General features: G+C 52.0%; 1 long non-coding RNA gene across 4 annotated transcripts; it reads right to left on the bottom strand.

Moving 5' to 3' along the window:
• Positions 1–4,793: 4,793 nt before the first annotated feature.
• On the bottom strand, positions 4,794–26,123 carry LOC124503463 (uncharacterized). 4 transcript variants are annotated; one of them, XR_006960180.1, is made up of 6 exons: positions 23,009–26,123; positions 22,713–22,871; positions 20,538–20,704; positions 12,709–12,752; positions 10,617–10,905; positions 4,794–4,829 (listed from the first exon to the last, which is right to left on the bottom strand). It is a non-coding gene; the product is annotated as an uncharacterized LOC124503463 (long non-coding RNA). The 4 variants fall into 4 exon arrangements; XR_006960179.1 differs by lacking the exon at positions 4,794–4,829 and adding an exon at positions 8,285–9,234 and having other exon boundaries at positions 10,691–10,905; XR_006960177.1 differs by lacking the exon at positions 4,794–4,829 and adding an exon at positions 8,285–8,972.
• Positions 26,124–26,319: the final 196 nt, after the last annotated feature.

The raw sequence follows: 26,319 nt of genomic DNA on the forward strand, positions 1-26,319 counted from the left end.
AACAATGGACTCGGGGTGATTGTGATGTGTCAGTACAGGCTCACGGAATGGAACCGATGCTCCCCTCTGGAGGCGGGTGTTGGTGGTGCTAGAGGCCGGGGGTGGGGGTGGGCAGGGGGGGATATGGGAACTCTCTGTACTAGCTGTTCAGTTTTGTTGTGAACCTGAAACCGCTCTAAAATATAAAGTCTACAAAACCAAACTCTGTGCTGTGTCACAAGGAGGGCCACTTTGATCCTCACAGCAGTCAGTCACTCAGTTCCAGACTCAGAAAGCCCTGCTGTCCCCCAGGAGCCCTCACAGCCCCTCTCTCTCTCCTGGTGCCTTTTCCCCATGGGCAGGGACAACAGCCACTCCTTCACCTTTTTCGCGAAGTGTAGGAAGAAGCTCTCTAGAGTCGCTTCAAGTCCTCTGTTCTATTCCAGCTTAAATGTCACCTCCTCGTGAGGTCTTCCTTGACCACCCTGACCCCCAGCCTCTGCCCATCCCATCTGTTTTGGGCCCAGCCCTCATCACTACCTCAAATTAGCTACTCACTTACACATTTCTTTTACATTGCCCCATGACAGAATATAAGCCCCACCAAGGCAGGCACTGTCCCTAGTGCTCAGAACAGTGGGTGGCACAGAGTAAGAGCTCAAAAAGGCTTGTTGACGGACTGAATAGTTGTGTTACCGACCAGCTGCATAACCTGGGGCAAGGCAGTTAAACTTCTCCGGACCCCAGTCTCCTCATCTGTAAAATGGGCAATTAGACTTAATGATCATCATCTCTTCTTGCTGCAGTGCTCTGAGCATTCCAGCAAGCGTCAGAATGGCCTTGTTATTCCACTTGAGGGCTTCTGCCAGGCCACGGGGTGACTGCGAGGTATTTAGGGAGAGAATTCCTAGCGACCCAACATTGCCTGACCTCCCCGGGCTAGGTGTGTGGGTGGAGAGGTCCAAATGTGTGCTGGGTGGGGGCGCCTGGGTGGCTCAGTCAGTTAAGCATCTGACTCTCTATTTTGGCTCAGGTCGTGATTTCACGGTTGTGGGATTGAGCCCCGTGTTGGGCTCTGCGCTGACAGCACGGGGACTGCTTGCGATTCTCTCTCCCCCCCCCCCACCTCTTTCTGCTGCTCCCCTGCTTGTGCTTGCATGCTCTCTTTCAAATATAAATAGTTTTTTAAAAAAGGGGTGCCGGATGATTTGAGGCTCGGGGGAGTCCCTAGAAGTACATTCTAGGAGTCCCCTAGAACGTAAACTCCAAGACAGCAAGGATCTTGTGTTTGTCTATCCCACGTGCCGAGAACAGTGCCTGGCACACAGTAGTCTCCATAGTGCGTGAGTGAAGCATACACAGTGCAGGTGCAATACTCCCTTCCCGGGTGAGTATTGTCTGGGTCATGTGTGGGATGAAAATAGCAATGATCGTCCCTCCCATTGGCGGAGCCCTCTGCAAAGTGTCTGCACCTGCATCATCTCATGTGCGCCTCATGACAACCCCACGAGATTAGTCCCATTAAGTGTTATTATCCCCAATTTACGGATGAGCTAACTGAGGCTCAAGGAATTTGACCTGCTCAAGGCCACATAGCTGGTAAATGGCAGAGCCTGATCTCGGACCCAGGCTTTCTTTTGTTCCGGACCCAGCGCTTGGGTGTGTTGCTGGTCACGCAAAGCCCTGAGTGTGAGCAGGAGAAGGAAGCCTGGTGTTACAGCCAGGCCCTGAAGAGAGAAAAAGAGGAACAGAGAGAAGTGCTACGAGCCCCGGAGAGTTCATGAGGCTGAGCCCACGGTGTACTGGCTGGGGTGGAGGCTAAGTGAGCAGCAGGGGGACGGGGCAGAGACCCCCCTCCAACAGAGGCCGATGACCCCATGCAGGGAGCTGCTAGAGAGACTGCTAGCCTCACGTAGCCTCCACTGCCCCTCAGGCCCAGACACGCACGGCTCCAGAAAGGTCCTTCACAGGGCACAGAAGCCAAGGATGTGGGCAAACTGGTTTGAGGAACACAAAAGCCAACTGAAAGCTTCTTCCCTTTCCCGCACGATGCACGTACCTGCCCCTCACCCCTACGCCAAGGAGAACTCTTCAAAATGACATTTACCCACCTCCAAATCTGACTTTGCAGAATCTTCTCTGCTTTCTGGGCCTAAAGTGCCTGCCCTCTCCTGTATGCCAAAGCCTGCGGCAGGCCCTCTGCCCTGGCTCCTACCACTGGAGCCTTCCACACCGTTAATGCATATGTGTGACTACTTCCCCTCCGCAGCTGTCAACCCAACCCCCCAACCCCCCCAACCCCCGTGGGTAAAACTCAAGCCCCCGGGCTGGGCCCGACCTGGCACAGGGGTCACAGAAGCGGTCACCTTGCACCAGCCCACGGCAGGGAGCCCCGGGGGGGGGGTCAGAGGCCATCACACATCCCTGAGGACTTTTCCCCAGAAGCCACCAGGCAGCGATGAGGAAATGGGAGGTGGGGTAGAGGCCGGAACAAATGAGAGCCCACACACCTGCCTGTGTTAGTCACCGAGGGCACGCAGCCGAGCCGAAGTCATCTCTAAAGCTGGTGCAAGCAGGACAGGTGGGAAGAGGGAGGGCCCATCTGCAAAACCGGTGGGAAGACGCACTGGGTCAAAATGTCCTTCTCTTGCGGGAGGGACAGTTTTCCTTCCGGACTCCACAGTAAGACTCGAAATAGCAAGAAGAGGATGTCTTGATCAATCACAGGCTATACTTTGGGTTTGCTCCATCAGTCAATATGGGCTGGGCCCCGTGGCCTCCCCTCCTGCTGTGTGCCAGACCCTAGAACTTAGATTCTACCTTCTGGCTTCAGATGGAGCTTGGGACGCAGGTTTCCCTGCCTGCCACTCTGGAAACGGGCGCCAGAGCTCCACCAAACAGACGGTTATTACCGCCAAGTGTAGCTAATAGTTATTTATTGATCACATGTTCGTTGATTGCCTACTCTCCCGGGCCTCGTGCTAAGGACTTCACACGCATTCTCATTTACTTAGTGGGGTGGCTCCCGCAGATGATTCTGTTGGCTCCTGTGGGGAGGGGGCGAATCCAACCTGGGTGGGGTGACCAGATGCCCTGACTTGCCCTGGACAGTCCCGTTATATGTCTGTTGTCCCAGTATCACCATCAACAGAGCCACCTCTCACAGAAGTGACCTGATGAGGAGATAAATGATGGGTTTGGGGGACTCTCCCTGGCCTGGCGCCGGGGAGCTGTGTGTGATGCACCTGTTCCCCAGAGAGCCACCCGGGCGTTGCCAGGCGGACACTAGAGGGCGCCAGTCAGTTGTGCTTGGCCTTTGCATCTCCAGAGGGCCCAGCAGCCCTGCAAGGCCAGTCTTGGGAAAGCAGAGGCGGCAGGTGGGGGGTGAGCTGGGAGAGTACCCAACAGAGCCCTGGCTGAGCCCCTTCCTGGCCTAGATCCAGCCTGGCCCACCTCCTCTTCCACCCCCCATCCACCCAGCCCAGCTCCTGAGCAGACAGAGCCCTCTCCCTCCAGGGACCTGGGAATCCTATGAGGGAGGAGGGGTCCCGGCACTGTTTCCGTCTCTTCCATTTCAGCCTGGCCAGGCCCCTGCCAGCCTCTTCCCCAGGATGTCGGATCCAGTATGGTTCACCCTGGGCTGGAGGCCTCAGACCATGAGCCCTGGGACTGGGCTGCAGGTGGTCGTTCTGGAAAAAATAACGAGCAGGCCAGGTATCAAGGAAACTCCTCAGCCCTCCAAGAGGTGGGTGTGGGAGTGAGGAGGACAGGGGACAGGAGGTAGAAGGGCTGATAGAGCACTTGGTTGGTTGTGTGTGTGTGTGTGGGGGGGGGGTGGGACCGGCCTTCTCCTCCTTAACCCACTCTCACTAGCCTTGAGAACTCAGGCACAATGCTCAGGCCTCAGTGTCCTCTCCCGTGGAGGGGTCAGAAGGCTTGTGGCCCACAAAGAGCCCACAGCTCACCATCCTGGCCTGGCCACTGCCCCACCCAGCACTCTGCCCTGCAATCACAATCAGACACAAGATTGGTCTCCAGGGGGACAAACTGTTCCCGTTCAGACAAAACCCTGGCCCCGGCCCAGATGACTCCTCTCCAGCAGTGAGTCTGAGATTGCTGGGGCACCGAGGCCCAGAGCAGGGGCGAGCACGTCTGCTTCCTTAAACCGGACGCCCCCAGGCATCTATCTTCAGTCCTCTCCCTGAGAAGGCTGCACCAAGGGCAGGCCTGGGGAATGTTAGAAGTGCTTTGGTGCCCAACAGACTTGGGCATGGGTTGCAGCTCTGATGTTGGTAGCTGGGTGACGGTTGGCGAGTCATTTAACTTCTCTAAGCCTCAGATGACTCACCTGCAAAAGGTACTCAGAAGATCTATTTCGTAAGGCTGGTGTAAGATTAAATGCAATGACGAACATAAAGTGCACAGCTCAGGGCCTGGCACCCAAGTGAACAGTGAGCAGTGCTCACAGTGGAGGACGCCCAGAGCAGCGCCAGCGTGGCCCTTTAGCCTCAGCCCAGCTTTCCCTCTGTCACAGGAGTCCTTGTCCGTGAGAGAAGAACAAAGACGGACCTTGCAATGCAATGTGGTACGCGTGATACACACAGCTGAACCTTCTGTTTGACAGTGACATTGATGGATGTAGGAAGCCATGGATGCCTCCATGCCAACAGTTTCAACCTTTTCAAGAATCACTCATTCAGGGGCGCCTGGGTGGCTCAGTCGGTTAAGCATCCAATTCTTGATTTCGGCTCAGGTCATGATCTCACAGTTTGTGGGACGGAGCCCCGCATCGGTTTCCGTGCTGACAGAATGGAGCCTGCTTGAGATTCTCTTTCTTCCTCCCTCTCCCTCTGAAAAGAAATAAAGAAGCATTTCAAAAAGAAAAAGGATCATTCATTCATTCATTCACTCATTCTTTCGTCCCAGATTACAACTGTTGTCCTGACATAATTATTAATAGCCTCCTTTCATTCTTGAAGTGTCCCAGTTTGGATGATAAATTATGTGATCGCCCTACTTTGCCAGATCCTGGGCTAGGCACTGGAGATTGGGAGAGGGATGATGGGCACTCCCCCTGCCCTCCAGGGCTCCCTCCACGGAGACTCTGGAATGCAGTGTGAAAAGTGGGGCTGGGTGGCTCAGTCGGTTGAGCGTCTGACTTTGGCTCAGCTCGTGATCTCACGGTCTGTGAGTTCGAGCCCCGCATCAGGCTCTCTGCTATCAGCGTAGAGCCTGCTTCGAATCCTCTGTTCCACTCTCTCTCTATCCCCCCCCCACTCATGCTCTCTACCTCAAAACTAAATAAACATTAAAAAAAAAAAGAGTTACAAATATCCCATCTGTTCTATGGGATCGTAGAACACGACAGTGATCTAGAGGCACACTCTGAATGGCCAGCCCCTCATAACTTACGCCAAAACACAACCCAACATTTTATGAAATGGGGGGAGTCTTAAGGAAAAGGAAAGGAGGGGCAAAAGGAAATGAAAGAGACAGATGTCTCCCGAGGATGGCTGGGGCCCGTGGCCGGAGCAGTCACCTCTGGGCTCCTGCCTGATCATCTGTGTGGTGTTGGGGCAGGGTGACCGCCCTCCCCGAGGGGCAGTAGGCAGCCAGGCGTGAGTGTGTGGGCGAGGGTGGTGTCCCCCCACACCCATGCCAGAACCAGACATGCCTTGGAATGTGGAGGCTTTAAGAGGCCACACCCCATGTCAAACATCCTCCTCCTTCCCCCACCTATGTCCTCCTGGGTGCCCCCTCCGTTAGCCGGAGAGCACGAGAGCCCCATGTTTACAACGGGGTCTGTGTCTGTCCAACCGTAGGTGTCCCACAGCAATCCTATCTGTCCCATCTCTCATCTGGGGATACATCTCATGGCTCTACGTCCCCATTACCCGAGAGTCGTGACTGGGTGAAAATCATGACAATTCACGGATCCTGGGGGAGTGTGGCCTTATTTAGATGTGCCGCCCCCAGAGGAGGAAGAGGCGGAAGGAGGGGGAGGGGGCTGAGAAGCAGACGGGAGTGAAAGGAGAAGAAAGAAGGCATAGGTGATTCTGAGAATTGAGGGTAGCTAGTGACGTCACCACGGGGAGTGTTTCACCCAGGTCAGTGGGTGGGGGCAAAGCATGGTGACTGGGGCCCTGTGACTCAGTTATGAGCCTGGCCCCTGTATCCAGAAGTCCTTCATTTAGTAAGTCATTAATTCTGTCAACACACGTTTATGGAGCTGTTATTATGTTTGAGACACTGGACTAGGCAGCAGGGAGGGAGAGCGAGCTGTTGGGAGGGGGGGAGGGTGCTGGGGGATCCAGGCCTGGCAGGAAGGGAAGTTCCCCTGCAGGGTGTAGGTATGCAGGGTGGTGGGGGGAGGCAAGTCTCCTCTCAGAGGGAGTGGCCAGGGAAGGGCCAGCCGGCTGGGATAAGTCCCCGTGGGAGGAGTAGGCAGAAGCCAGACGGAGGAAGGGGAAGGAGGGAGGGGTAGGGAGTTTCAGGCACAGGAAGGAGATTCGTGCTTGAAGGCACGGAGGGTGGGAGGGAAGGTTTGGGGAACTGTAAGTAGTTCCTGAGAGGGTGAAGGGAGAGGCAGCGAGAAATGAGCTGGAAGAGGTAAGAAGGAAGAGGTAAGAAGTAAGTCCTAAAGGAGTTCAGAGGCCGTCTCCAGGTGGCGAGGCCCCCTGACGGGGAAAACCTGGGAGAGTGTGGTCAGATCCCCCTCCTTGGGAGAGGAGACTCTTCATGCGGTTCCGCAAGTGACTGATAGACCGATGCCTGGCTTGCTCAGGAGACAGGACGGGTTTCAGGGATGGACCTCTTACAGGGGTCTGGCCTGTGCTGGAGGTGCCACCAAGCATCCCCCACACCACCTCCAGCGACCCTCGGAGGTGTCCCCCAGTGGCCGGACGGAAAGGCCGAGGCACTTGAGGCAATGAGCTGGCCCTGGTTTCTCAGCCAAGAAGCGGGCAGAGCCAGGATCAGAAGCCAGGGCTGTCACAGCTTCCGAAGCTGGCCACCACGAGGCCTCCTTACGACCTCCTGGCTGAACTCACTTTCCAGGATATTTTACAGCTCCTTCTGGGCCACAGCCAGTTTCACAGGGTGCCCTTAACAACAGCCAGGCTTCCCTGTGATGTAGGGTCCACTCAGCCTGGGCCCTCTCAGCCATGCCCTGTCTGATCCCATCACAGATCCAGAAATCCTGGCTCCCTAGTCAAGGGCTGGGCAGCTCCTAGCTATGTGCTCCCTCAGTCTCGAACCTCCATGTCTGGGGGGAAGCTACCGGGGGGGGGGTCCTCCTGAGGGAGGTGAGGCCACGTCCTCACCAAGATGATGAGGGCTCCCAGGGAGGACCGTCCCCATTGGAATTCTCTTTTGAGAAAAGGAGATCCAGGTAAGAACCATGAGGATGGGCCCCTGGATACCAAGGGATTGTTTCTGTGTGAGCAATAGCCACATCTCCCTTGTTCAGGCCCATGGTGGTTCCTGTCCACACAGAAGGAAGGAAAGACCATTTCCAGCTGGCCTGGGGTGCCAACATTGCCAATATTTCCTTGCTGGCAATAAATTCCCAAATATATTTTTGCTTCTCCCCTCTAACGTTAAACCTTGGGTATATTTCAAAGGAAACGCCACTCTGCCTGTTTCTGATTCATACCCGCTGAGCTCATCAAAACCAGAATTATTTGGTAATAGCTGTTGGGTTTACTGGATGTCCTCTGGGATCTGTAAAAATCTCTGTTCCTCAGAAACAGGAAGTTTCAACAGGAGGACAGAGGCTGGTACAAAAATCAAAATTTGAATTCTTTCTGACTATTGGAGAGGCACAGGGTTCATGGCATTTCCTTCCTTCAGCCAATCAACACACATGGATTCGATGCCTGCTGTGTGCAGCAGCTAGAAACACAACGACGATTTTTAAAAAGTTTTTTTAAATCTTTATTTATTTTTGAGAGAGAGACAGAGTACAAGTGGGGGAGGAACAGACAGAGAGGGAGACAGAGAATCCAAAGCAGGTTCCAGGCTCTGAGCTGTCAGCAGAGTCCGACGTGGGGCTCAAACTCACGAACCGCGAGTTCATGACCCAAGCTGAAGTTGGACGCTTAACTGACTGAGCCACCCAGGCGCCCCACAAAGATGATTTTTAAAAAGTTTTTTTTTAAATCTTTATTTTTGAGAGAGAGACAGAGTACAAGTAGGGGAGGAACAGAGAGAGAGGGAGACAGAGAATCCAAAGCAGGTTCCAGGCTCTGAGCTGTCAGCAGAGTCCGACGTGGGGCTCAAACTCACGAACTTCGAGTTCATGACCCAAGCTGAAGTTGGACGCTTAACTGACTGAGCCACCCAGGCGCCCCACAAAGATGATTTTTAAAAGGGGCTCTGAATTAATTTGAAGGGCTGCCATAACCGACCGGATGGCTTAAACACAGATATTTATTTTCTCACAGTTCTGGAGAGAGATGCCCAAGATCAAGGTGTCTTCAGGAGTTTTGAAGGCCCTCCCCTTGGTTTTCCCTATGGCTGCCTTCTCTCTGTGTCTTCACATGGCCTTCCCTGTGGCTGTGTTCTGATCTCTTCTTATAAGGATACCGGTCACATGGGATTAGGGCCCAGATGACCTCGTTTTAACTTAATTAGCTCTTTAAAGACCCTGTCTCCAAATTCAGTCACATTAGGACTTCAACATATGAATTTGGGGAAGGGGGGTGAAATACAATTCAGCTGATAAGAGGCTCTGATCTCAAAAAGCCATTCTCCCATGACAATGTCTCTTTGATCTCTATCTGAGGTTAGCAGCCCAGATGAGGTGTTCTAGGCTGTAATCCCCAGGCTGGTGTAGACTTTCCGCGGCAGGATGATCCAGTGGAGAGCATGGAGCCAGCTGTCAGATCTGGATTCGAAGTTTGCCTCCCTCGCTCACTAGTCGGGTGATGGAGCCCAAGTTATAAACCTCTGAAGCCTCAGTTTCCTCATTTGTGTAACGTGGATAATATTACCTGTGTAGTACACAGGGAATTTTTGTGAAGATCCAAAAAGATAATACATGGAAAACATAGCACCATGCCCAGGAGCATAGTAGGTGCTCACAAAATGGAAGTTTCTTTTCCAGGTGTGTTTTCTGCCAGGTTTCTTCTACCAGAGAATGAAGGATGTATCACAACCATTCTCGGGCAGGCGGAGTATGCCAGGAAATGTAAGAAACTCGGGCACAGGGTTGTCACTGCCTTGGAACACATTCCACCCTTAAGACAGCCAAACCTGAGAGCAGGAGGGAGAAACGATCCGGGATTGGACCTCACCCGTAACCCCCACTGCTGGGACCTCTGTGAGAATGTGGTGTCGGAAAGTAGCAGGGGACAAATATCAGGTCCGGGCTGAGCCCGGCTATGGAAAACTGATCTTGCAGAAAACAACAAAGCCCAAAGGCTGACAAAGCCCTCTGGTCAAAGGAAGCCTTCACGGTCCAGAGGTGTAGAGTCTAGACCAGTCGAGTCATCTGGATTCTACTCCCATCTCTGATATTTCCCAGTGGTGGGACATTTGCACCCACCAGACCTCTCTGAGCTTCAGTCCCCACAGAGGGACAAATGGAATAGAGTGTTAGACTGATGTGAGTTTATATATTATTAAGAAGTCCAAAAGGCACTGAACCGGCACCCTCCTCTGGGCTACCACACTTTCTCAGCTGCCTGGGGCTGAAGGGGGAAGTCCCTGTTGCTCTGGTTTCTAGTTTCCTTAAACTGCCCACAGTTACACACACACACTCCACTCATGAAAGCAGATTAAGGATGCATATCCAGCTTCGGAGTAAGAGGGCTGAGGGCTCATCTGGGCCACATGGCCGCTTCGACATCTCCCACCCCCACCTGGGAGCCCTCTCCCCCTCCCCCACCCTCCCCAAATTACTCACACTCCTGGAAACATGACTGATGACTTCAGGATGAGTAAGAGGCCGAGCACGTCATGGCCCAACTGCTGGCAGGGTAAATGAGTTCAGTGCTCCCTTGAGCAGGGCCACTTAGACATGTGCCAAGAGTCCATTCTGGGGGAAAGGGGTCACGGGACCCTAAGAGCAGCTCGGCTTGATTTAGCAATGAGCCAGAAGTCCTTTGACCGATTTCCCTGTTTCCAACCCCTGAGTGATGACCGCCTTCTCAGCTTGGGGTGACTGCCCCAATGCCTCTCTGGGAGGCCTGGGCAGTGGGGGCAGGGGCTCACACTGAGCTCTAGGACACTGTGTTTCTCTGACCCAAGCACCCCTGGCCTCACCACAGCACAGCATGGCCCAGGGCGACCTGAACTTGGCAGCCTAGCCTGGACTGCTTTGAAAGGGCCCTAATCCAGGGCCCGACCTACAGTGTGCTTGTGTGTTTATTCTTTCCTGCACACCCTAATCCGTGGTGCCAGTCAAGCAGGCATTTTTGGTCTGTTTTCCATTTTCCGTGTGTCCCATTTCTGAGCCTTTGGTGGAAATGGGATCACAGCAAAGGGGTGTGTTAACTCGACGCGTCTTGAAATGCCAATTTTCACATTCTTGGAGTTAAGGTAAGGGCTCAACATTCTAATATAAGCAAAGCAGCACACAAACTGGACTGTCCTGGCACTTAATAAATAGGGCTGAAGCATCAGTTTCCCCATACCTAATACGGGTGGAGTCGGGGCATGGATGGCGTGGAAAGGAAGGCCAGGACAGTGAAGGCTGAGGCAGCCTCACCTCAATGTCCTTTGCAACCAGGGCAAGATGGCGTCCTCACCCTGAGCCTCTGCTGCCAGACGATCACTCCTGTGTGGGGAACAGGGCTCACCCTCGAGCTTGGCTCCGTGAGGATATCAACATGTTGCTTGGGATCCACCGTGATGTCCTTCAGATTGCTCAAGAGTGATGCATTACATGTAAGGACTTTATTAGGGTGTTTCAGGACGGAGAAACTAGAACGCAGAAGAACATATTGTGAGGATGATTTGTTTGATGAAGTCTGAGATCCTAAAGGCAGGGGCTGGAACACAAGTGAGGCAGGCGCCCGATCCTTCTCAGCCAGCTCCTCTCCCATCAGAAAGGATGGGTCTTCTGCCCCCTCCCCACTTCTTATTAACATTAGACTTAGTCATTTAAATACAGTTTGTTAGAAGATCCATATAAAGCCAGAATAAGCCTTCAGCAGTAAACTCAGAGATGTTTAAGAGACATTTCTTTCTTCTCAGCTGAAACATCTTTGCCACCAGAGTGGCAAAACATTAATTGCCGTGGATTCGTGACCCCTCCCCCTTTTCTTAGCATCAAGACTGATTTTCTAGAGTTTTACAGAGAGTCAAAGCACTGGGGTGACTTCCCGCAGGGCCACCTGTCCAAACCTCTCCTGGGAGGGTCATCATTCTGACCCACAGCCCCTTCCGGGTGCAGCTCTCCCCAGGCCACATTGAGGGTCCAGCATTCATTCTGCTGTTCCTGGGCCATCAGAGATGGGGGGCTCTACAAGGCTGCCCCATGCCTCCTTGAGGTCTCCATGGCTCCTGAGATCCTAACCCCAGATTTAAAGGTGTGTAATTGCTCTAATTCCTTCTACACAGCCTAGGGGATTTTTCTGTAGTCTTAGAAGTGCTATTAACTGGAAGTAGAGGGTAGGGATGGGGGGTGGTGCTCTCTAGCATGCTGTTTTCCCCAAACTTTATGTCTCTATTCCCCTAAGGACTTAGATTTTCAGAACCAAAGCCAAAAAGTCTCCCTTTATTCCTTCCCTGTGTCTTGGGATTGTGCTCACTTCCCCTTGGCAGTCAGCAAATAATTGCTTGAGTGGTGAAAAGCGCGAAGGATAAATACTGGAAGGAATGAGTTGGTATTTCAAAAACTTGCTACCCCATAGAGGATTTTCACTACATGATTTAGGACCTGCAGTTAAGCTACAGCAATCAAGGTAGTACATACAGTATTGGCATAAGAATGGACAATGGGATCAAGGGAAGAGTCCAGAAGTAGACGCACACAGGTGTGGCCAACTGATTGCCAACAAAGACACCATAGTAATTCAATGGGTAAAGCAAAGTTTTTTTTTAATTTTCCATGGTGCTGGAACAATTTGATAGTCATATATTTAAAAATGAGCAATCACCCTTACCTCACATCATACTCAAAAATTTCTTTAAGGTGGATCACAGACCTAAACACACAAACTAAAACTATAAAGCTTCTAAAAGGGAACAGAGACAGAAATTTTCATGACCTGACAGAAGGCCAAGTTTTCTTAAACAGGTCATAAAATCACAAACTATTACAAAAAAATCAATTGGACTTCATCAAAAAAAATTGTTTTTGCAATCCAAAGACTCTGTTAAGAAAACAGACAAGCCAGTCTGCAAAGAAATATTCACAATATATATATCTGACAAAGTGCTGGTATCCAGAATATATAAAGAATGCCAACAAATCAATAATAAAAAGATTTTTTTTAAAAAATCAACCCAATAAATGAAGGAGAGCAAAAGACTTGACCTGACAGGTCACAAAAGATTACAAGTAGCCAATAACCAAATGAAAATTGCTCAACATCTTTGTGTTAGGAAATGTGCAATAACATTTCACACCCACTGGAATGGCCACACTTAAAAAGGGCAACAGTACCTAACACTGGTAAGGACATGGAGCAACTGGAACTCATACATTGTTGGCGGGAGCATAAAATGGTACAACCATCTTGGAAAACTAGCAGTTTCTTACAAAGTGAAATATACACCTACCTTATGATTCACTGATGCCATTCCCAAGTATTTATCCAAGAAACCTGAAAATGCATATTCACAAGAAAAATTGTCCAAAAAGTTTCATAGCAGTTTTGTTCATAGCAGCAAAACACTAGAAATGACCCAAATGTCCATCCACAGGTGGGCACATAAACAAATTATGTTATCTTCGTATAATGGTATGCTACTCAGCAGTAGAAATGAATAAACTACTGATAGATGCTACATGGCTGAACCTCAATATTATATTGAAAGAAAGAGAAGCACAAAGCGTACATAGGGGGTGATTCCACTTTTATGAGATCTAGAACAGGCAAAGCCAATCCATGAAGATAGAAATCAAGACATTGGTGGCCTTGAGACAGGGGGGTGGGTGTTGACAGAAAAGTTCTGGGGATCTAATGTTCTGGAAATCATTATCACAAGGTGACTATGATTATAATTAAGACTGAAAAACAAAAAAAATGAGAAATATGGCAACTTTGTGTGATGATGGAAATATGCTGTACCTTCATTAGATACATGATTACATAGGTATGTATGGTCATCTGTCAAAACTCATCAGGTTTTACACTTAAGATCTATGCATTCACAGTATGTAGACTACACCTCAATTAAAAAAAAAAAAAAACAGTTGCCAGGGGCCAGGGAGCGGGCGAATTGGGGAGTTGTGTTTAATGGGTATGGAGTTTCAGTTTTGCAAAACGAAAAATTATAGAGATCAGTTGGACAACAATATGAATATACTTAACACGACTGAACTTAATAAGGTAAATTTTATGTTATGTGTATTTTACAATAAAAATGAACACAACATGCTACCACAACCTAGCAAACCTTGTTCATGAAGATTCAAACACAAACAGCTTAATTTCTTTCTTTCTTTTTAAAAGTATTATTTATTTTGGGGGGTGGGGAGAGAACAAGCATAGGAGGGGCAGAGAGAGAGGTGGACAGAAGATCCAAAGCTGGCTCCGAGCCGACAGAACACAGAGAGCCCGACGTGGGGCTAGAACCCACGAACCATGAGATCATGACTTAACCAACTGAGCCACCCAGGAGCCCCTTAACTTCTTAATATAATATTTATGTGGCCTCTTGAAACAGAAGGGCCAAGGTAAATCACAGGTTATATTGGATCACAAAACAGTACAATAGGAAATAAAATATAACCTGCAAGTATTGCCATGATCCTGCTCTCGGGGCACCTGCTATCTGACTGTTGGCAGTGAGTGTCCCCCAACAGTGTCCTGGCTTTCCAGATTGCACCATGATGGGTTTTGAAGGGAAGGTCTCAAATGCTGATATTGCTCGTACTACTAGGGAAGAGAAGTTCCGGAACAACTTTCTGATGAATCCTACCCTAAAGAGCCTCATTTCTTGTGTATTCATATTGGGTCTTTAGGGTCTCTCTCATTTCCACCCCACTCCCTGGGCCCAGACCCCACCTCACACAGTCAGGGGGGGTTGGTCAAGGTGACTGGGCTCCTCCCACATCCGGCCCTCTGGGCCCTGCAGGCCTGCTCAGTGGTGGGGCTGGCTGGTGGGGACCCTGAGCCCTGAAGCCCTGTGGTCCATGCTTATCATGTGACATGCTTGCCATCCTCCCGGATGGGGAGGGTCCTGCCCATCCTCCCCTCTGTCCCAGGCAGAGGACAAGGTCACTCTGCAAGCCTGGCCTCAATGCCCAACATCCTGCTCACTTGGCAGACATTCAGGAGAAAGTGCGGTTGGGAGAGGGGGTCTCGAATATTCCAGAGGTCGTGACCTTGCTCTCTACTTCCGTCATTGCTATGCCTCTGCACTCAGCATGCATCTTCTCCATCAGCCCAGTGTCATGGTGGCAGACATGGGCGGTGTGCTGGGGACAGTGGAGAAGTGAGCGGGTGCCCCTGTGGACGTGAAGTCCTCTCTGTAGGGCTGCCTGGCTCTGGGGCTAAAGAACATCATGGACCGTTTAAATTTCAGTCTCTGCCCACCTTGACTCCCCAGGGGACAGAGAGAGAATTAGCTGGAAGGTTCAGGAGACCTCTCCTATGAATCCATTTCCTGAGAAGCTGGCCCCACAAGCCCAGTCAGTATCCTAGAGGTTTGCGTGTGCCAAGAGGAGCAGGCCCTGCCTCGGGTGTGTGTCGTCTGTGGCAGGGCCCAAGGAAGGAAGAAGGTGAGGGGGCGTGATGAGCCTGGACTCCACAGGTAACACCCTACGTGGCCTTGGCCAAGTCTGTCATCTGTTAAAAAAATATACATATATGTATGGCAGACATGAGCACAGGACTTTTTGTGCTGAGGTCCTCAGCACTGGCTAGGACTCCCCTCTGGCTCTGCCTGTCTGGGAGCCAGGCTGGGGCAGGGCCGAACGAGAGTCGACCCCCCACATGTGGCTAACGTCCAGGCCCGCTGCGTGGCTGAGGAGTGATGTTGTCAGTGGAATGGGGGTGGCAGCAGCTGTGGAGCCCAGATGGGAGGAAGGCACACAGAAAGGGCACCCTGGAGAAGCAGCGAATCGTGAATCATGCTGTTCATTAACTCAGGCTCATTAGGAGGCAAGCATGAGGGCCCCAGTTTTTACCATCCCCATCATCCTGCTGATGGGGCCCCCTACCTTCTCACCGGTCCTGAGTGCCTGGGGGGAAGTACATGCTTTCGGGGTGCTTGGCGTGGATGGCTGCCTTGTGAGAAGGGGAAAGAGAGCTGGCATTTATTAAGCATCCCCCGCATGCCGGGTCTGTGTTAAAGTTTTCGCAAGGGTTGTACCTCATTTGGTCCTCACAATACCCTGAGAGGTGGGATTCATCATTCTCACTTTGCAGATGGGGAAACTGAGACTCAGAATGGAGAGTGGACTTGCCCAAGTTCTCCTACTAAATTAGGCATAGCCTCTTCCCCCATCACCTCATTGCTTTCATCACAATATAGAACTGTCTTACTCGTAAGACTGAAGATACTTCTAGATTTTCTATTCTCGACGCCTCCAATTATGGCTGTCACCTGCCCTGAGAATCAGCCTCTGAGTCTTTCCAACAATCCCCTTCCCTTGCTGGAAATGGAAACTTTCTCCACAGAGACAGCTTTTAATGGCCTAGATGAAGAGTACTCCCCAGAAGAGGGAAGGTGGGATTTTAATCTTTCTGAAATAAATTGGAAAAATAGAGGTAAGAACAGCAACTACCATGAATGGCAGAGATATCTGGCAGAATGAGCATAGACTGTCCTAGAAGCCCAGGGGGCCATTGTGTCTGGAGTACAGGGACTGGGGCGTGGGGCGCAGACAGGGAAGAGGTATGCGTTGTATTCCATGGGCATTTTCCTTAGGGGCGATGGTGCCCACCCACGGCCCTGAGAAGACGAGGCAAGAGAAGTCAGGTGGGCAGCTCTACCGGGTCTGGGACTCGGAAGAGAGAACTGGGCTGGAGCTAGATCAGAAGTTGGGCTGACAAGAGCTCCCCCAAAGGAGGTTTGATCTCAATACCTCAGAGCCTGCCACAGCGAACTGCAAAGCTGGGCGCTTGTGATATGGGAAAGAGAGTCCAGAGGAACAACCTTGATTCTGGGCCCTGCCGCACACCTCCCACAAGTCTGGTGTCCCCAGATGCTCACCCTGTGTTGCTGGACCCAGCAGCATCCACCAGAGGTCCCAGAGCACGTTCTTAGCACCACAGCTCCTCAGGCCTGTCTGCCCTTGTCTTCTCTGTAGCCTTCCCCTGGAGGCCTCTGATCCCCCAACCCCATTTCAAAACTGGAGGCCTCCCAGCGACAGGCAGAACCCGGAAGGCAAGACTCCAGGTGCACACGCAATGGTGAAATGCGCAGGTATTTCAGCAATGGTCCTCGACGGACCCACTCCCACATACCCACAAAACCAACCTGTGCTGAAAGGCACGGGAGACCGGCATCTCCACAACAGTGCAGTGTCCCCTAAAGACTCTCAGTAGCAAATGGACAGCCCCTTGCATCTGGCTGGTCGTTCCTTGGAGGACTGATTTCGTCCAGAACTCCATGGTCTGCTGGAGATCTTAGGTGACGGCGCTGCTTATGGAAACCAGGCAGGCGCAGGAAGCCCTGTCTCCTGCCAACGATGCTCAGCCCTCGGAAGGACAAGGTGGCCCAGCAGCAGTTGTGTCTGCCCACACGGAGCCAGAGAGCAAGGAACTCATCCTGACACAGACATGGGGGATGGCCAAGGTGTGAGGCCCCTGCCCATGATTCCCCAGTGACTGCAGAAGCTTCTTGCTTTTGAAAGTCCCGGGCAAGGGCTTAGCTGGAGGAGACAAGAACCCAGTTATGGCTTGGGCATTCTAGCATCTCTGTAATGGGCTGGAAACCCTATGAACTTGCATCGCTTTCCTGAACAGTAGATTTGGGTGTTAAAAAGTGTTAGCGAGATGCCTTTTAAGTATTTAGAAACATTTCCCAGCCCTACCACCAAAGACGAGCGTTTGTTTTTTAAAAATAAACCCTTGGCAAAGATGCCATGTGGTGCCTCGCGCAGGTGACGGTTGTGCAAGACGGCCCGCCCACCGGCCGTGGGTGGGGACCTGCCTACAGCTGTCACCCAGCTCCTAACAAGTCCTCGGGGCACACCCTGCTCATTAGGCCCCAGCCACGCCCAGCCGCCCAGACTCCTGGTGGAACCAGAATGCCAGGAGGGGGCGGTGGCTCCTTGAACCCTGAACAATGGGCTGTGAGGAGTTAATCCAGGCCCACGGCTCTAAGAACTGGGTGCTGGAGCTCGGGGGCTCCCTCCACTATGTCTAGGATGGGTCCATGGGGCCTACACACTGGCCAGGCTCCCGTCTCCTTGGGGGTCAGGGAGCAGCAGGGGCCCCCAGAGGGAGCCAGGCAGAGCTCTAGGCAGTAAAAGTAGACCTGTGTTTAGAGGCTGCCTCCCTCCGTGGAGGGCTGAGCCTGCAGACATTATCTCACTCCTGCTCAATGTCCCCCCAGGCAGGTAAGGGATGGGACTTGTTCCTGCTTTATAGCTGGGAGCCCAAGCAGAGAGGATGGGCAGCCAGAGAGAGGAGGACCCCGGCATAGCCTAGCCTGCCCAGTATGTGACTACAGCTGGGCAAATGCCCCCACTGGCCCATGTTCCTGCCCCCTGGGGTAGGTGCTGCCCCCTGTGGGTAGGGACGTGCCCCCTGAAACAGTCTGCCTGCCCCCCAGCCCCACCTCAGCTTGCACCCCCTAGATAATCCAGACCTGGCTCCCCTTCCTCCAGGATCCCCCCTCCCCCCATTTGCAGCACTGCCACCCTCGGGGCCCCGTGTGGCATGAGGAAGGACGGGCTGCCCAGCCCAGCCCCGCCTGGGAAGTACACCTCACGGGCTTCTGCTAACTCAGGATAAACCGGATTGGGGTTAGGCAGGTGGCAACATGCTGCTATTTGTGGAGGCTCCTGGCCTTTCTGCTCCCATGACACCGGGAGGGTGAGGGCGGCATCCATCTTTGCCCGGTCATGGACTCAGGCCTGTCAGGGAGCCCAGATGGAGTCACGGGCCACAGGCTGGAGGCACAGAGTCTGCACAGAGCCAAGGAAGCTTTCAGGAAAGAGCCCTGGCTTGGGACACAGGAGACCCCACGCAGAAACACAGAAAACCCGACCTGGCCACCACCCGCCTGGGGCAGCCTTCCCCTCCTGGGGCCTCATCTGCCCAATGAGGGGGTTGGATTAAATGAGACCCTCTCGCTTTGTAATTCCTCCACTGTCATTAGGCTGTGTTCCCTGACTCTCAGTCCCTCCACTGCTGGTCTCAATAAAACCCATTCAAGTTTGGGGGGTTAGAATTAAACTCTGTCTAAATTAAAGGCTAGGCAGGGAGTGATGGCAGAGGCCGGGCAGACACAGCTCTGGGCAGGCAGCCCTGGGGCCTCTGAGAAGGATGAAGAGCCAGTTACAAGCCCAGAGACCCTGCCTTGCACCTCCTGCCCAGTCCCAACCCCAAACCTTGACTTTGTGACGCTTACCCACTCTTTCCGGGTCTCCAAAGCCTGGGCTAAGGTACTTGGGCCGGAGTCCTCTCTGGAGATGTGGGCACAGTGGCCCTGCAGGAGTCATACAGGATGGGGGCCATGAACCCTCAGTAGAGAGCCCCTCCAGGTGCCATAGACCAGCCATGGGGTTTGAGAAGGAGTCAGAAGCCTTCTTAAAACCAGCTGTGCTCCAGACACTCATCCGCTAGGAAGGCCCAGACCAAAGAAGCTCTAAGCTCTGCAAGCCCTTTTACTAACCACTTGAATTGGCTAATCATTTGTAGAGTATGTTTTGGTTGACAAAGCATCTTCCTATATATGATGTCATTTGATCCTCATAGCATCACCAACACAATGAGATATTTTCCCATTTTACAAAGGGCAAAACTAAAGCTCAGAATTTAAGCAACCTGCTTATAGGATCCCAACCAGGAAGGGGTGGAACCAAGACTGGGGGCCTTGTGGTCAAATTCTGAGTACAGAGCTCTCTCTCTCTAGGACACCATGTCCTTATCGCCAGGTTCCCGGGACCCAGAAACACTCTGCTGGGACGAAGACAGTAGGCTGAGGTTCTCCCACCTAGCAAGGCTATGTGCTTGCTATGTGTCTGTAGTCCAAAGAGCCTAGAGACTCACCATATTGTTGCCCTGGGCCCGTGCACAGGCCCATAGAGAAGGATAGAAAAGCAGTTTCTCTGTAGCAGGGCAAACCCTCCCTGAGGTCTGAAAGGACTGGATTTTCCTCCTGTTAATCCCCATGATGTTCTTTCTTAGAGGAAGTGACCCAGTAGCTACCTTCAAATCTCTGAAAAGCCATGAAGAACAGGGAATGGCCATCTTCTGTGGGGACCGTAGACGGAGAGAGCAGGAAACAGATGCAACACGGTGTAAGGAAGGATCATGTAAGGGTGAACTCTCCAGCAATGAGAACTGCCGGGGGATGAAACTAGCTGCTTTGTAAGGTGGTAAGGTCCCTATCACTGGAGGAGTTCACGCAAAGGCTGAGTAACCACTCTGCTCTGGAAATGTTATATAGGAAACTCAACCCTTAGAATACCAAGTAGGAAGAATGGACTCCATGATATTGACACTTCTTCACACCAAGAGCCTATGCAGACATGGGAATCATCCAGCTTCTATTTGGACCCCAGATTCCCCACTCTGAGCGCCATATTGGATCAAGACAGAGTTTTTGCTGAGTGTCTCTACTATCTAATCCATGTCAGACTAGGATGGAGTAGAGAGAAGGGGTCAAGAAGCAGGGCTGTGGGTGAGTATAGTAGCCCCCGAACCATTGCAAGGTCTGACATGGGAAGTTCTTCTGGAGCTCTGATCTGAGGGCTGAGTGTGTTGAGGCCATCATCATTTGCCCTCCCTGAGAGGTAACTGGGGCATTCCCATTGATTTGGGCAGCTAGCCACAGACCTGCCTAAGCCTCCTGGGTAGCTATCCCCTTTGCCACAGTGACCAGAATGAATTGTCAGGCCAGGTCAAGGCAAGCCCTGCCTGGGTTGTGAGTGTTGGCCACCTGCCAACGTCCAGGAGACAGCTGGCAGAGACATCTACCATCTTTTCTTTGCAGCTGGCCTAGATTTTTCATATTGAGGAAGAGCTCTCTTGAGACACCTGAGTACCTGGAACCTGGAATGCGGAATTGGAGGTGGAGAGATTCGGCACTAGCACCCCAGGACTGTCCATGGGATACCCCAAGCTACAAAATTGTCTGCCATGGTTCCCCGAGGGTTAGGAGACACCAGACCATCGCCCTCCTCCAGAAAGTCTCCCGGGATTGTGTTCAGTTGATGAATAGAGAGTGGTACCTTCCCACTCCCACCATCCTCTGTGGACACCCACCTCCTGCTTGTCTTTTGGTTTTCTCCTGGAGGTAAGTATTGCTAGCCTGGAGAGGTAGGAAGGGAAACCCAAGCTTGGCCCAGCCTGGCCCATGTTCTTCTAGGAGTCCTGGGAACTGCTCCCACTCATTCCTTCAATCAATCAATGCTTACTGAACACCTGTGCACCTGCAAACCAAAAAGAAAAATCACCTCATAGAAAAATGGGTGAAGTATATAAACAGTCAATTCCCAGACTGGCCTTGCCACTTACTTGCTGTGTAAATTTGGGTGAGTAACTTAACCTTTCTGTGCCTGTTTCCTTACCTATAAAATTATGATAATCATGGTCCTAATTCACTGGGTGACTTTGGAAAGTGAATGAGATTGTCCACACATTATGGGTGGAATTGCGTCTCTTGCAAATTCATACTGCGGAAGCCTAGTTCCCAATCCCTCGGAATTGGAATTTACTTGGAAATAAGGCCTTTAATGGAGTGATTAAGTTAAAAGGAGGCCATTAGGGTGGGACTCTAATCCAATCTGGCTGGTATCCTTATAAAAGGAAGAGACAAAAAGATGGGCACACAGAGAAAAGGACACGTGAAGAGGTAACAAGAAGATGGCCATCTGCATGAGGAGAGAGGCCGTCTGGAGAAACTAACTTTGTGGGCACCTGATCTTGGACTCCTAGCCTCTGGGGCTATGAGAAAATAAATTTCTGTTGTTTTAAGCCATCCAGTCTGTGCCATTTTGCTATGGCATCCCTGGCAATCTAATACACCACCTCAAGCACACATTAGTTTTCTGTTGCTGCTATAACAAGTTACCACAAATTTATTGGCTTAAGATAACACAAATTTATTATCTTACGGTTCCGTAGGTCAAAAATCCCACCGGGCTAAAAACATGGGGTCTGCTGAGCTGTATTCCCTTCTGAGGGCTCCAGAGAATCCATTTCCTTGCCTTCTCCAGCTTTTAGAAGATACCCGCCTTCCTTGTCTGTGTCCTTTTCCTTCATTTTATTTTATTTTTTTTAAGTTTATTTATTTATTTTGAGAGAGAGAGAGAGAGAATGAGCACAGGAGGGGGAGAGAGAGAGAGAGGGAGAGAGAGAATCCCAAGCAGGCTCCACGCTGTCAGCTCAAAGCCCAATGCGTAGCTCAAACTCATGAACTGTGACATCGCGACCTGAGCCGAAACCAAGAGTCGGACGCTTAACCACCTGAGCACCCAGCACCCCCACTGCTTCTCCATTTTAAAGCCAACAGAGTAGCATCTTCAAATCTGTCTTTTTCTGGCCCTCCTACCTCCCTCTTACAAAGATCCTTATGCTTGGGGCGCCTGGGTGGCGCAGTCGGTTAAGCGTCCGACTTCAGCCAGGTCACGATCTCGCGGTCCATGAGTTCGAGCCCCGCGTCAGGCTCTGGGCTGATGGCTCGGAGCCTGGAGCCTGTTTCCAATTCTGTGTCTCCCTCTCTCTCTCTGCTCCTCCCCCGTTCATGCTCTGTCTCTCTCTGTCCCAAAAATAAATAAACGTTGAAAAAAAAAATTCAAAGATCCTTATGCTTACATTGAGACCGTCCAGATGATCCAGCATAAATAACCTTTTTTTCCTCAGGACTTTTCTGCAAAGTCCCTTTTACCATACAAGGTCACATATTCACAGATTTGGGGGATTAGAACATGTACATTTTTGGGAGAAGGGGCATTATTCTGCCTACCACACATACAATCTATTATTTAAAACAAAATTTTTTTTGAGAGAGCACTAGATGGGGAGGAGCAGAGAGAGGGGGACAGAGGATACAAATCTGGCTCTGTGCTGGCAGCGAGCCTGATACCAGGCTTGAACTCACGAACCGGGATATCAGGACCTGAACCGAAGTCAGACGCTCAACGGACTAAGCCGCCCAGGCGCCGCCATACAATCTATTATTAAATGACAAAAGCAAGCCATAGAACAATGTACGTAGGTTAATGTCATTTATGTAAGAAGATACTAAATCAATTTATACAGATTTATACTCACAAAGCTATTAACTGTGGTATTTTCTGGGGAGGGATTGGGGCTTATATTTTTGTGCATTGTGCCTTTTTTTTTTTTTTTTACAGTATGCACACACTCATGAATTACTTGTGAAATTTTTAGGAATTTTAAGTAAGTCAAAGACAAAAGGAAGAGATGTGTATTCACCCTTTGGAGCTGGGTCTAGAGACACCAAACCCACAGCATCAGAACCTCTAGGAAAGTTTTCTGAGAAACGTGAGCAGAGCACTGTGGCAGCCGGGGTGGGGGCCCCTCACTGCCTGAAGCGACACCTCTGCTGAGTTCTGAAGGAGGAGAAAGAGTTTCCTAGGTGGAGAGGAGGGAGAAGAGTGTCACCCATGACAGCAGGCCTAAAGGCGAATGACCCGGCTGCATGGCCGCGGCCAGGCCCAGGGGAGCTGACGGGCAAAAGGAAAGGAAGCTCGCACCTATTGAGCCCCTACCTGCCGGGCCCTGTGCCGAGCGGTGTTGTGGGCATTTCCTCATTGGATGGAAGTGAACCAAGGCTGTGTGTGTTGATGGAAGAGGGTCCGGGCTGGAGGAGAAAAGGCAAGGAGAAGGTGGCAGGGGGCTGGGCAGGGTCTGCTCCTAGAGCAGCTGATGCAGACAAGGAGGGGTGAAGAAGGAGACAGGTAGGGCCGGCGCTGGAGGCAATTCCTTCCCTCACCCCCTCCCGCCCCCCCACTTCTGGGTGTCCCATTCACATCCTCAGCCCGGAAGCAGGTGCAGGTTTGCAGGCCACGGTCTCAGGCGGCCCCTCCGAGCTGAGAGTGCTTCCAGACCTGCCCCCAGACCTGCTGCCTCAGATCGTCCTGGCAGCGAAGTGGCCACACTAAGCCACTTCTCTTAGTCCTTTGGGGCCACTATAACAAAATGGCACAGACCAGGTCAGTGGCTTATAAACCCGAGAATTTATTTGTCACATTTCTGGAGGCTGGAGGCTGGAAGTCCAAGGTCAGGGTGGCAGTATGGCCGGCTGAGGGTCCTCTGGGTTGCAGGCTGCTGATTTCTTGTTGTGTCTTCACATGCTAGAAGCGGGGCGAGGGATCTCTCTGGGGCCATTTTTATAAAGGCGCTAAACCCGTGTATGACCTAATCACCTCCGAAAGGCCCCAGTTCCTAATGCCATCACCTTGGGGGTTAGCTTTCAACACATGAATTTGGCGGGGGGACACAAACGTTCAGATCATAGCATCCCTGAAGGGTTCCCAGGTGGAGAGGAGACTGGGCCTGCGGGGCAGGGAAAGCAGGCAGAGGGGCTTCAACCTGGGGCCCTCCGCCCCGGGCACTTGTCCTTTCTTGCAGCGAGAACACAGCCGTGTCCCGAGGATGTGGCTGCAGACATGACAGAAGGCACCTGTCAGTGGCCGAGGGAAGAGGTGACGGGTGAGTGGAATTAAGTAAGGGGGTGGCCGTCTCCGGTGTTCCAGTGGCACACTGGCCCAGATGATGGGCTCAAATCTCAAATCTGCCAGTTTCAAGCTGTGTGGCATTGGACAAGTTACTTCGCCTCTCTGGGTCTCAATCTCCCCATCTCTAAAGGGGAGTAATGATAGTATCTGCCTCATGGATTACCATCTGGTAAGTGTTTGGAACAGCCGGAGCATTGGAGGCCCGCTGCTTAAGTGCTGGGGGTCATTCGTGTGGACTCTCCATGGATGCCCCAGCTGGGCTTGGCAGGCAGAGGGCCCCTTCAGGGTCCCATGCTACCATGTCTCTAACCTCACCCCTGCTCCTGGGGTGGCTCTGGGAGCAGGGCACAGGGGCGCCAAAGGAGAGCTGGCTCTGGGGAGTGGGGAATGACCGTAGCCATGGCCTCCCGGGTGGGAGGAGGACAAGGAGGAAGCGGGGGTTCCAGAGGGGCGGAGACACCAGCGGGAAGGTTTGCCCCGGGGGGCAAAGACTGTTGGTCAGTCAATGCCTGGCTTTGGGGTGTCAGAGACAGCTTTATGGGAGCCAGAACTCCTCAGCTCTGTTTCACGGGGCCGAGGTGTCCGTCATGAACTCTGGAATGGCTGTGAAGATTTCCAAAAAGAATTACTTTTAAGTCACTTTAACTGGACAGAAGATCTGTATCCCAGGCTGCACTTTTCAGAGGCGGGGCAAGTGTCACCAAGTCAGAGAAATGTTGATGAGTCCGGGTCCATTCGGGAGAGCTGGGAGTGGGTGGTATCTGGATACTGATTCCGGCTGCAGGCCGGGGGCTCTGGAATGCTAAACTCACTCAAGGAAGGGGAAGGAGAGAGAGAGAGAGAGAGAGAGAGAGAGAGGTGCTGATCCCTTGGAGCCCAGCTGTCTCCCACAGGAGGCCCGTCTCCCAGGAAGCCGGGTAGAGCCTCAGTCCAGAGGAGCTCAACCAAATCATCCCGGTTTGCAAATCAGTGGCAGAGCTGGGAAACAGTAACAGCCTGCAGCTTTGTAATCCCATTGCCCAAGCGAGCGAGCGAGGGGGCATCGTTCAGGTGTGAAATGCACTCCTGTCAATTCACCCCTGGGTGAGGGATTCTCAGAAAAGGCTTGACCAAGGCAGGGGTGGAGATGATTGCAGAGGAAGCCCAGACCTGCCGCGAACTGGCTGCGAGGCCTTGAATGACTTGCTTCTAATCTCTGGGTCCCCATCCCTCGTCTGGGTCCCTGTCCCTCATGTTGTAATAAGGAAGGACGGCTGCCTAATGATAGCATTAATCATTATGCAAGGTTTACTGCATCTGAGTCACCTTACGCACATTATCTCATGTAATCCTACAACAACCCTGCGTGGTCGGTATTTGAATCCTCATTTTGGAAATTCCATTTTCCATTTGTCCAAGGCCATGCAGCTAACGAGTGACCCGGCGCAACTGAAAGGCTTGAATGGCCGCTAACGCGGCTCTAGACCCCTCCGGGTCTGCTCTGCACTCCATCCTCAGCGGGAAAAATCAGGGGAAGCCACCAGGGTTTCGTTACGCATCGCCTCACTGCCAGGCCGGAGAGGCCACGAGGACCGGGCTCCCGGCCAGGAGTGCAGGGGATGGGTGGGGATGGCCCCGGCCTGCCCCCAGGACCCCGGAGCGCCAGGGTAAGAGGCCAGAGCCTGGCACCCCCACAATCCACATGCTTGGTTCTCACAGGCCTGAGAACGGTGACTGCCTTGAGTTTAAACTGAGCTCCTCTTTCCAAGAGCCTTCCACGCATACCCTTTACACAGCAACTTCCTCCTCTTCCACTCCATCAAATAATAGCTTCTCTGGAAGCCTCTCCAAAGGACCTTTCCACCCAGGCCCATTTACTGCTCATAACCACCCAGGCAGGGGAGGGCATCATCATCATTTCCACACTCAGCTGGGCAGAGAGGTGGCCAGGAGCGGGTGCTCCAGAGTCACTTGTGGCTCTTCAATGACCAGCTGGTTGGGACTTGGACACGTCAGCCATCTGATGGTTATAAGGACTAAATGCCACACGGATGTGCAATGCTCAGAGCCCTGCTCCTGAAGAGCGAGCCCTTGACAGTGAGAGCTTTTTTTTTTTCAAGTCCCTTTTTTATTTTTTTAAATTATTTTTTTAAATGTTTAGTTATTTTTGAGAGAGAGAGAGACACAGTGTGAGCAGGGAAGAGCCGAGAGAGAGAGAGAGAGAGGAAGACACAGAATCCGAAGCAGGGTCCAGGCTCTGAGCTGTCCGCTCAGAGCCTGATGCAGGGCTCAAACCCACAAACCGTGAGATCATGACCTGAGCCAAAGTCGGACGCTTAACCGATTGAGCCACCCAGGCACCC

This window comes from Lynx rufus, unplaced genomic scaffold, assembly GCF_022079265.1.
Source record: "Lynx rufus isolate CCGP_SWC_20201006 ecotype Redwood Valley unplaced genomic scaffold, mLynRuf1.p SCAF_8, whole genome shotgun sequence".
NCBI lineage: Eukaryota > Metazoa > Chordata > Mammalia > Carnivora > Felidae > Lynx > Lynx rufus.